At 41.6% G+C, this 9,794-nt stretch overlaps 1 long non-coding RNA gene across 2 annotated transcripts; it reads right to left on the bottom strand.

Annotated features, from left to right (window-relative positions):
• Nucleotides 1-4,757: 4,757 nt before the first annotated feature.
• LOC119861579 lies at nucleotides 4,758-6,729 on the bottom strand. Of its 2 annotated transcripts, XR_005294948.2 has the most exons (3): nucleotides 6,667-6,729; nucleotides 5,643-5,882; nucleotides 4,758-5,523 (listed from the first exon to the last, which is right to left on the bottom strand). It is a non-coding gene; the product is annotated as an uncharacterized LOC119861579 (long non-coding RNA). The 2 variants fall into 2 exon arrangements; XR_006274174.1 differs by lacking the exon at nucleotides 5,643-5,882.
• Between the last annotated feature and the right edge of the window lie 3,065 nt (nucleotides 6,730-9,794).

The raw sequence follows: 9,794 nt of genomic DNA, 5'->3' as shown, positions 1-9,794 counted from the left end.
CTGGTCTCTGGTAGGGTTGCCAACTTTCTACTCACACAAACCAAATACCCTGGCCCTGCCCCTCACTCACTTGCTCATTTTCACTGGCTGCCTCAGGGGGCTGGGGTGCACGAGGGGGGGGGGGGGTGAAGGCTGTAGATGGTGGTGCAAGTGTAATGCTGACAGCTGGCAGTATGCAACTGGGGACCTCTGGAGCATAGTGCATGAGCCTCTACTGCTTGAGCTAAAAGTCAACTGGCTGGTTCTTTGCTAAGACTGTAGAGCAGGCACGTGTGTCTGTGTCTGTCTCTCTTTCTCTGTGTGGTCTTGATGCTACTAAATGGGACAGAACACCACACTCAGAAGGTGTGGTGGGTTACACAGGTGCTGGGGACTGGGAATGAAGGGTTTGGGGTGTAGGAGGGTGCTTGGGGGTGTGTGAAACAAAGGCATTTGAAGTATGGGAGGGGACTCCAGCATGAGGCAGGGGGTTGGGGTGTGGGAGGGATACAGGCTTTGGGCTGGGGTTGTGTGTTCATAGATATTCATAGAATATCAGGGTTGGAAGGGACCTCAGGAGGTCATCTAGTCCAACCCCCTGCTCAAAGCAGTTGCGGGGTGGAGCCAGAAATGAGGGGTTCAGGATACAGGAGGGGGATCAGGCCTTGGTTGCAGTGTCTGTGACAACAGCTGGTACCTAATTAGCATGCTCATAAGATGATATGAGAGTTTAGCTGAACAAAAATTGATATATTCTAAAACTGCAATTCAGCAAAGCACTTAAGTGCATACTTATTGGGACTACTCGTATAAAAGTGAAGTACATGAGACTGGCTACTCATACTTTCAGTTAAGCGTATATTTAAGATGGATTGAGGCATAACACTTAAACAGAATGAATTTGTAAACTAGCTTTGTTCTTTTTAACAAAGAATAGTTAACTAGCCCACATGATAAACAAATATCCTTCTAATTCTATACAGAATACTAACAATGTTGGTATAATTACTTTAAGTGGAAGTTATCAAAGCAGGTACCACCACAGCTGTAAACTGAATTACAAGTAAATTGTTTATGGGGAAAATACAGAAGTAAGACAACCGTTAAATGTAAAACATTAAGTATTTCAATAATGACTGTGATAACTTTTTATCAAGAAATACTGACCAATAGCTATGATTTGGAGAAGATTTTGATCATTGACCACTAGATGGAGTAATTGCAATTCCAAAATGAAGTAACTTATAAAAATCTGTTTATACAGCCTCCATGTAGACTGACACGAGGGACCCTGCATCCCCTGAAGACAGTATTCCTCTTCTCCTCCTCTGCTTTGATATATTTCTCCAGCTCTTCTCAGGACAGAGTAACTCTCCCATAGCAAAATACATTTGTATGATTGCATCTAAACAAGATCTTTTTAACATGCCATCTATCACTGTTCTGTGTGTATCCTTTTGAACTTGGGGCTGGTGCTGTGCTTTACAAGATGCTTATCTGGGCTGTCTGCTGATATTATTTGCCTGATTAACAGGCCTCTCCTCCTTTGTGTTGCTGATCACTACATCACAAGGTGTTCTGTTAATCTGCAGTGCATGAGCTAGGGAAACTCCACCAGGCTGGTCTGAAGAGCATTCATTCCATCCCTTGAATCTGTTTCTTTTTTTTTTTTTTTTTTTTTTTGGTACTTTCTCTTTCCTCTTTAAAAGCTGCTTTGCACAAAGTAGCCATTTTTTACAGCTATAGTAACCTGCCCAAGTCATGCTAAGTCTCTCGTCTATGGTTTTCAAGTTCTCCATTCTTACTGGGGATTAGGAAATAATCACACAAATGGGAGACGGAGTTTAATAGAGTGCCTGTTTTCATCTATTACGGGCAAAATGCATCTGATCTATGCTTAAAAAACATGAAAGTAAAAATTGATCTTGCCATACAATCCAGCCATTCCCTGCATGGTCCTTGCTCACAGTGAGACTATATTTTAACTTGCATATGGCAGAAGTAATTATTCCTTGTCAATTAGACCCTCAGTCACAGACCTGCTGGAGTATAATTGACATTGAGGATTACCTTTTCACATGGTAAGGTGAAATGTGACTTAATTTTGTGGTACCCCTTTTGAAGTCACTTAGTCCAAAATAAATAGAAGGATCAGCTTGTATCTAATTGATCTACTGTACATATTTCATTTACCTACAGCAAATGGATGAGAAGAAATACTGGAACTATTTTTTTTTTTTGAGTTATGGGCAAGGGAGAGGAAGGGAAAAAATCTCTGGTGGCTGTGAACTCAGACACAGATTTTTCCTAAGAGTGTCCTTGTTGTTAAAGAAATTGAAAGAGTCTTACAAAAATACAGCATATTTTTATGATCAGTGTTTGCTAATTCACTCAAATTGTCCATAAGGGCCAGTCTCTCTGCAGTGATGCTTGTTTTGATGGGGGAGGAAAAGATACCAGCAAGAACAAGATCCTAACTATACTGTAATACTTTGAAGGGTAATCAAACAAATGGTTTACAGCTCTCTCCTGCTTCCTGATCCCACAGAAGTCATTGTAAGTTTTACCATAGATTTCAGTGGAAACAGGACTTGGTCCATACTGTGCTAGAGACCAGAAAAAATGTCAGAGTTCAGTTTACTTATGGAATCTGCACTTTGCCCTGAATCCTATCCAGCACAGTTCTTGCTCTTTGGCTTTTGACATCTTTGTTGTGTTCTTGGAATGTAAACGATTGCTCTTGTTTTACCACAGCATTTGTGGCTTTACCAGATAACTGGTTGCTCCCATACACAGGTCACAAAGCAGCTCCATTTGATGAGCTAGGAAACCTGTCTCAAATGTCTTTTGACAGAAGTAGTTAGTGACTAAATAGCGATGCTTCTGACATGTTTGTTCAGCACCTAGCACAGTGGGGCTCTGGTACTTGATTGATGACTCTGTATGTTGGTGTGATGTAAATGGTAGCAATCTTTAAAGTCCACTTACTGATCTGATTGTAGGCTCCTCTCCTCAGTCTGTCCGGCCCTTTTTTCAAAAACTACTGGCTCACAGTGCAATCTAGGATCCCTCTTCTACAGGAACAAAATTCTGACTTCTACCCTTCATGGCTCTTTAGTTTTGTTACGTAGGTAGTTTTACGTGAATTGGGCTCAAAAGATTTTTCTGTTAGTGCCATCAAAATGAAGCCTATACCAAAAACCTGGATTCAGAAATTTCCAAATGTTGGACTCCTGATCCAGATGTTGCCGTTCAGAACCATCCCTATATTTTTATAATGAAAAAAGTAAAGTATTCAAGCTTTATTATATTGTGTGTAATATTGTATAACATAGATCCACACTTGTTTCTGTTTACAGAATTGCCTCTGTTCAGATGGTGAATAGGTGGTGTGAATGATTCCTTTAGTGTTCTGATGGATAAAATGTGTTTAACTTGCCAGTCACTTAAAATCCATGACTTCTCACTCTTTTCATTTATCTGAAACACTTCTATGAATGAGATTCCTCATTACCTTTGGTAGAATGACCCTGGTTGATGAGGAGCTAATTATGTTGCCCTTGTACCACCAGAAATCGTATCGCATATTTGAGATGCACCAGAAAGCACCGCGTCGCACTCCATATGGTACAATTCTGTACCATCTTCACTTGAGACTAGCCTTGTTTTTTCTACTAGAACAGGATGTATACACACCAAATGGTAAACTAAATAGATTTTTTTTGTGCTACCCAGAGCACATTTTACACTAATAGTGATAGAATGCTTTAATAACAGCTCTGAACACAAGAGCAATAGAATTATTTACGGGGTTGAAGATTAAAATTATTGTCCCGCAACAACTGGTGCTGTTCAAGACCCAGACTATCTGTGATGTCTCTTCATGATGAGGATGCTGGGTATTAAATCAGTTTGCAGTATACATTGCCATTGGAGAAATCTCTTATTTACTCTATGCATTGTCCATTAAGTGTTTGGATGGAGAACTTTCCATCTTATTGCTCCCCACAGTGAACTTAATTTGCCCATTGGTGCTGTGGCCAAAGAGGGAGAGAAGTCTTTTTCCAGCACATCTGTATGGTTCCATTAAGTATCTGCTGTTCCCACATGACCCTCAAGAGTTTGTGGAGGGGGATAAGAGGCTCTAGTTGTGGGAATTGGGTAGCCCCAGTGGGAGATTTCAATAGTGGGGAGCAGGCTAAGGGATAGGATATGTGAAATGGCAGGATATTGTTTGATTTCTCTTGCACCTCTGAAGTTTCATTTTTTTTCTTTTCACAAAAATGGTAATTTTACTGCAAAACCATGCACAATTTTGCTTACTTTATTCAAAACAGGCCCATTGTGTTTTGCTTGAAAATGATAATTTAGCATGAAGTTTTCAAAAATGGGACCAATTTCTGTGCTTGTTATAAAATGCTTGGAATTTAAGCTATTTGAATGTTGTAAAGATTTCACACCCCTTACTGATGAACAATCTGTGGCTTTCATCCTTGGTGCCTCTCCTCATCTTCCTTCCAGCTCCACTGTATTATCCTACTGTGTTATGTCTGCTGTGATGGTACTGCTCTTCTGGGTGATTCCCAATGAACAACTTAATGTGTGGCCCTCTGGGCTGTGGCAGCAGCAGCCGGTAACCACAGAACATCTCCAAGAGTTATGTTAGCCCATTGCATCATAATGATGATTACTTTAGATTCTCGAGAGCCTATGTATGTCCTCAATCTCTCATGCATGTACCCTCCCAAACCCCATTTACTGACCACTCAGAGTGGATCTGGTATCATGGGAGTGCTATGGAAAGCAATGAATGAAGGCTCTGTCTATTTAGAGAGTGCTAATTGCTGTACTATTGAGGTGCCACAATACTGGATTTAAGGTACCATAAAAACCAAGCTCTTGTTGTTCTTTAGTTTAACTGCTTATACTCTTGAGATTTTAAAGTTATCCCTTCTAATCTCTTTCTCCACCCCACCCCTTCTCCCCTGTACTCCCTAGGAAACTGTATTTCTTTGGATTATGGTTGCTTGCCCCTGTCTGGAAAGTGTGCCGTCTTTTAGCCAGCCAGAGGGTGGAGGAAGATTTTCCTTATTACTGTCTCTGCCTGGTTCCAAAGAAGCAGTGATGAATCCTATGATGATCCTATTTTGACAGCCAAAGGGTTGATGCCTTCAGTGATGGGCCTGGTCAGGGTGGCAGTTAACTCTGAAGTGTCTCCCTGCCATTTTTCATCCAGGAGCTCCTCTCCCAGGTATTATGACATCTCATGGATACATTAGCTGAGCAGATGTAAAGCTGATTGGGCAAGTATGTTAGTAGTACTGGAGTCTAATCTCTCCTGGAGGCTTCATCTAGCAGAAAGGAGAGGAAGATTGATTCTTCCAGGACTCAGAATGAGCAGCAGCTGCCCATCAACGTTCTGTGGGATTTTTTGATTGTTCCCATTGCCTCCTGGTCAGCAGCCAGGTTCGTTTCCTCTGATAGGATAGAAGGTCTGAACAAAGCCAACTCTGGGCCTAACTGTGCAGGGCAGAAGGCTATGACCTGAAATTTAAAATTAGAAAATAATAAATATTGGACTTCTCCTGTTTTTCAACCAAAGGTCAGCAGTAACATTTTAAAGAAGGATTAGTAATACAGTATATCAACATAAATCAAAATACCTTTTGGGGGAATCCTATTGGGAAATATACCCTGCTGTTTTCCTGCACAGAATCTAGCAGCTCTTCTGTGTTCCCTAATCTTTTGGTGGTGGTAACTTCCCGCCTCTCTTGTCCACTGAGTTGTCTGCCTTAGCCACAAAATGACTTTCAATACCCATGGCCTCCTCTCTTTTTCTGAGGGTTTCATCATAACATTTACATCCCTGTTAGCACCAATAGGGACAGTGGACTATTGGAGCTCTGTGGACAAAAAAGAGGAGATAAGGTGTTTGTGGATATGACTCTCACAAACAGAAATCAAAGGAAGCATCTGCTGTGCTCAACTACTGCACTACCATTGCAGTAAGGCCCTTACTTTCCTTATATAAATTGTATTGGTCGCACTTTTACCACTAAACCATAAGGTCAATTGTGGGTTTGAGTCCCACACCAAGATTTGGGCATGTGCTCAATACTAACATTTGTCACATTTTTAAGCAAATATTTCCACTTGAGGAAAAACGGTGTTTCCAGGATCTATTTTCAATGAAATAATATATTAGAACATTATTACTTTCATATGGTGCTTTCCATTCCAAATGCTCCCATTTACAAATTGTGTGTGGATATACAGAAATCCCTTCACCCAAAACTGAAATGCAGCCAATAGAGGTTGCTGAAAACTGAGAGGTGAATATGACACATGCACACACAGGCAGTTTTCAGCAGTGGTTAAAAATCATCAAACTGTGCCTGACTCAACAGAGGGAGGTGAAGCCAGAGGAGACTCCACTGAATGCAGACACCACTGGGCTAGCAGCTGGCAGCACAGTAACACAACAGGTTCAGACCAGCCAGTTGTAGATTTGCCATGTTGAAGAGAAGTGTAACAGGGTTCATGACCCACCCCTCTTCCTGGGGCCCGCTTGCTCTCCCCAATAAGGCTGAGAGAGGCTTCAGGGTTGTGCAACACTGTCTTTTTCTTTCCTTAAGATTATCCCACCACCAGTGTCTGCCTATATGCAAGCTTTACAGGTTTAGTCACCTCCTCGACAGGCAGAGTCAGCATTCAGCTAGGCAGCCTCCAGCTCTCTCCCTGGCTGCCCCCTGCTTTCTATCTCCCTCCCAGCCTTTATCGTCCTTGGCTTGTCCGGCCAGCAGGTGTCACCAATCCTCAGGCCGGCATCAGGCCTTTTCCGTCAGCCCCAATCTGCTTCCCTTGATTGGAGCTGACTGGGCAGGGACTAATTAGGTGCTTTTGCACCAGCACCCTGCTACAAGAAGCCATAGGTAGAATTTAAGTAGGCAGATTGTAATTTCTTGGAATTTAACCAGAATGTTGGCCCTATTCTGGCACAAAGTGCCATGAGATCTCTTACCCAAGTGGTAAGATCTTGGTCTACACCACGTATTGAAGATGCAGCACTGTGATCTAGCATTATTGTGGGGACAATGGCTCCATGTTGACATCAAAGGAAAATGTTACCTACTGCTGCAGCCACCTGTTCTGCACTTTTGTAAGTTACAGACATCTTCCTGACCCAATGAATGTCAAGTTCATCAGTGCAAGTTACAGTACTCTACCAGCTATGCACTTCTTGACCAGTTTGCACCACTGCTAAATTTGGACCATAGGGTCTGGTTGAATTAGACATAGGACTGAACTGTAGGCATTTAGGTAGGGATCTGAACTACACTGAAGTCTGTGGGCCTTCAGTCCCATCTCTAGTTCAAATACATATTCAGAAGTAAGAGGAATGTTCTATATTACAATATTTCCTAAGATGTAATAACTTTATCGCATACTTCCTCTCTTACTCTGTGTCAGCCTATATCAATTCAACCTGTCTACTCCTAAAATGCACGTTATTTTACTTCTGAATCAGATCACAATGTGACTGACAATAGTTAGTAGGAATTATATTTTACTAACACTGTTTCATGAAGATGTTCCCAGCACAGATTTAAGGATGTATTTTATTTTAAGCACCTTTTCTTCAATGTACCATTTCATGGTTTAAAAAAACAAGTGTAGGATATAGACATATATTAAATGCTGTTCCACTAGCTCCTAATGTGATTTTTTTTTTTTTTGGTACTATCTAATAAAGGAAACTGATTTCTTTTATCTTAATGTAAAGAACTGTCACAAATCCAAGCAAGTTTTAGTGTGATGAATACTGTAGTCAAAGATTTTTGTGTGCTGCTGATGTTTTCAGAAAAGGATATCCTTTAAGATATAGAAATAGTATCTGAAGTAACCCGCCAGTTTTCTGAATTGCTTATGATGGTTATACTGTAAAGAAACTCTTGACAATGATGGATAAGCTCTGAAAAGTAGGTTTTGTTTATCTTGTCTTTGTATTTGTCAGGTTTTCCACTTGGGGCTACACTTATTCTTTGAGTCCTGAGCTGATTCTCTCATTTAACATTCTTCCCCCACCCTCCCACTCTCCTTTCTTATCTTGGGCATTAGATGCAAATGATGGTTAAAGATGCTGCAATTTCCAATGTTGCCTTGTTCTTTGATTATCTGCTGCTTTAAACAATCGGATAGAATGTCCACATCAGGGCTTTTCTCCAAATTGTTTGGAGTTAAAGGTGTTGCTCTGCACAGTATGTGTGCACAGACAGGATAGAGGGGGTGATTTTTATGTAATGTTGCAAGTAGAGAGGGCAAATAAAGAGCTATGCAATATGGACCATAGAAAGTAATACCAAGGAATCAAGAGAATGTCCAGTGACATAATTTAGCAAATATTAATTGACCTCAGTCACTGAAAAGGATTGGGTACAGGACAATTTAAAAAAAAAAAAAAGCTTTTGTACCTAGGTCACCTTGTTGTGTCCACAATCTACTCGCTTGACACTGTAGGCAAGGTAGAGAGCAATGTTCTGAGATTTTGAAGTGGATATCTTGGATCCTGAGCAAACTGAGACCTGCTAATTGGGTTGCTGGAGCTCCCTGTTCAGTAATGTCCCTTTACAATGGAGTGAGGACTTTCAGGCTCCCACACAATTCAGATCTATGTCCTGCCTCTCTGCCTCCCCCCCTCCAATACTCTAAAAATTCCACAGCTCATCTCTGCCACAATTGGTTTTCTGCATATAAAAGCTAGGGTCAGCGTTGGGGGATAGCAAGCTGGGCAACTGCCCAGGCCCCCTGCCACATGGGGCCCCGCAAACCTAAGTTGCTCAGGCTTCAGCCCTGGGTTGTGGGGCTCAGGGCCTCAGCCCCATGAAGTGGGCCTTCAGCTTTGTGCCCTGGTCCCCAGCAAATCTAATGCTGGCCCTGCTTGGTGGCCCCCCTGAGGCCTGCGTGTGGGCCCAAACCCCTGGTTGAGAACAACTGGCTGAGGGGGAATAGATGCTTTACAATCTCTGATGGGGTAGGGCTGTGGGGAAGGAAACATGAGACAAGACCCTCTTCCGAGTCCTCTCTCATCCACCCAGATCCATCATTCACAGAAGAGTCAAGAATTTGTCCTTAACAATGTTAAAGAATGAATAAACAAAAGGCCTACCTATGATTTTAATGAGGCCTTAGTTAAGGGCTTCTAAAAAGGCCATTTCATAGCTCATAAATTGGCAAAAGAGGAAAACAAACACTACAGTGCAAAGAACTAAAGATGCAGATTGAGCAGCTGGATTAAACATGCTGAAACACAAGACAGTCAGGGCTTTAAATCACTATAGGCTCTGAGGCAATAACTTTCACTCATCCATGCAGAACAAACAGAACACATGATGATGAGCTCTAGAGCCAAATTGTATGACCATGGGAATAAACCCAGAAGGCTAATGGCATGGCAACTTAAGCATGAGAAGAAAAAGATAATATTTGAGGTTCAGACTAAAAAGGTAAGAGCTGCTTCTGATACAAGTGTGATAGTAAACCACAAAGGTATTAATTATAATGACCTCTACTCTTGCCCTCCAGAATTAAAGGGTGCAAACAGTGACCCTCAGAGGTTTTTTGGAGCAATTTTGATTTGGGATGCCTGAGGGAGGGATGATCCCAGAACTATGGGAAAACAGACATTTCTACTGAAGGTAAATTGGACAATTGCCTTCACACAAGGAGATAAAGTTCCTAGCTAGGGTGAGTGCCTAATGGGAGTTTAGCTTTGAAAAAATATTCTTCCTGATATATCTCGGGATATAGTTATATTT

The sequence above is a fragment of the Dermochelys coriacea genome, chromosome 9, assembly GCF_009764565.3.
Source record: "Dermochelys coriacea isolate rDerCor1 chromosome 9, rDerCor1.pri.v4, whole genome shotgun sequence".
In the NCBI taxonomy this organism is placed as follows: domain Eukaryota; kingdom Metazoa; phylum Chordata; order Testudines; family Dermochelyidae; genus Dermochelys; species Dermochelys coriacea.
Note: the sequence above shows the minus strand (reverse complement) of the source record. Positions and strands in the feature narration are given on the sequence as shown.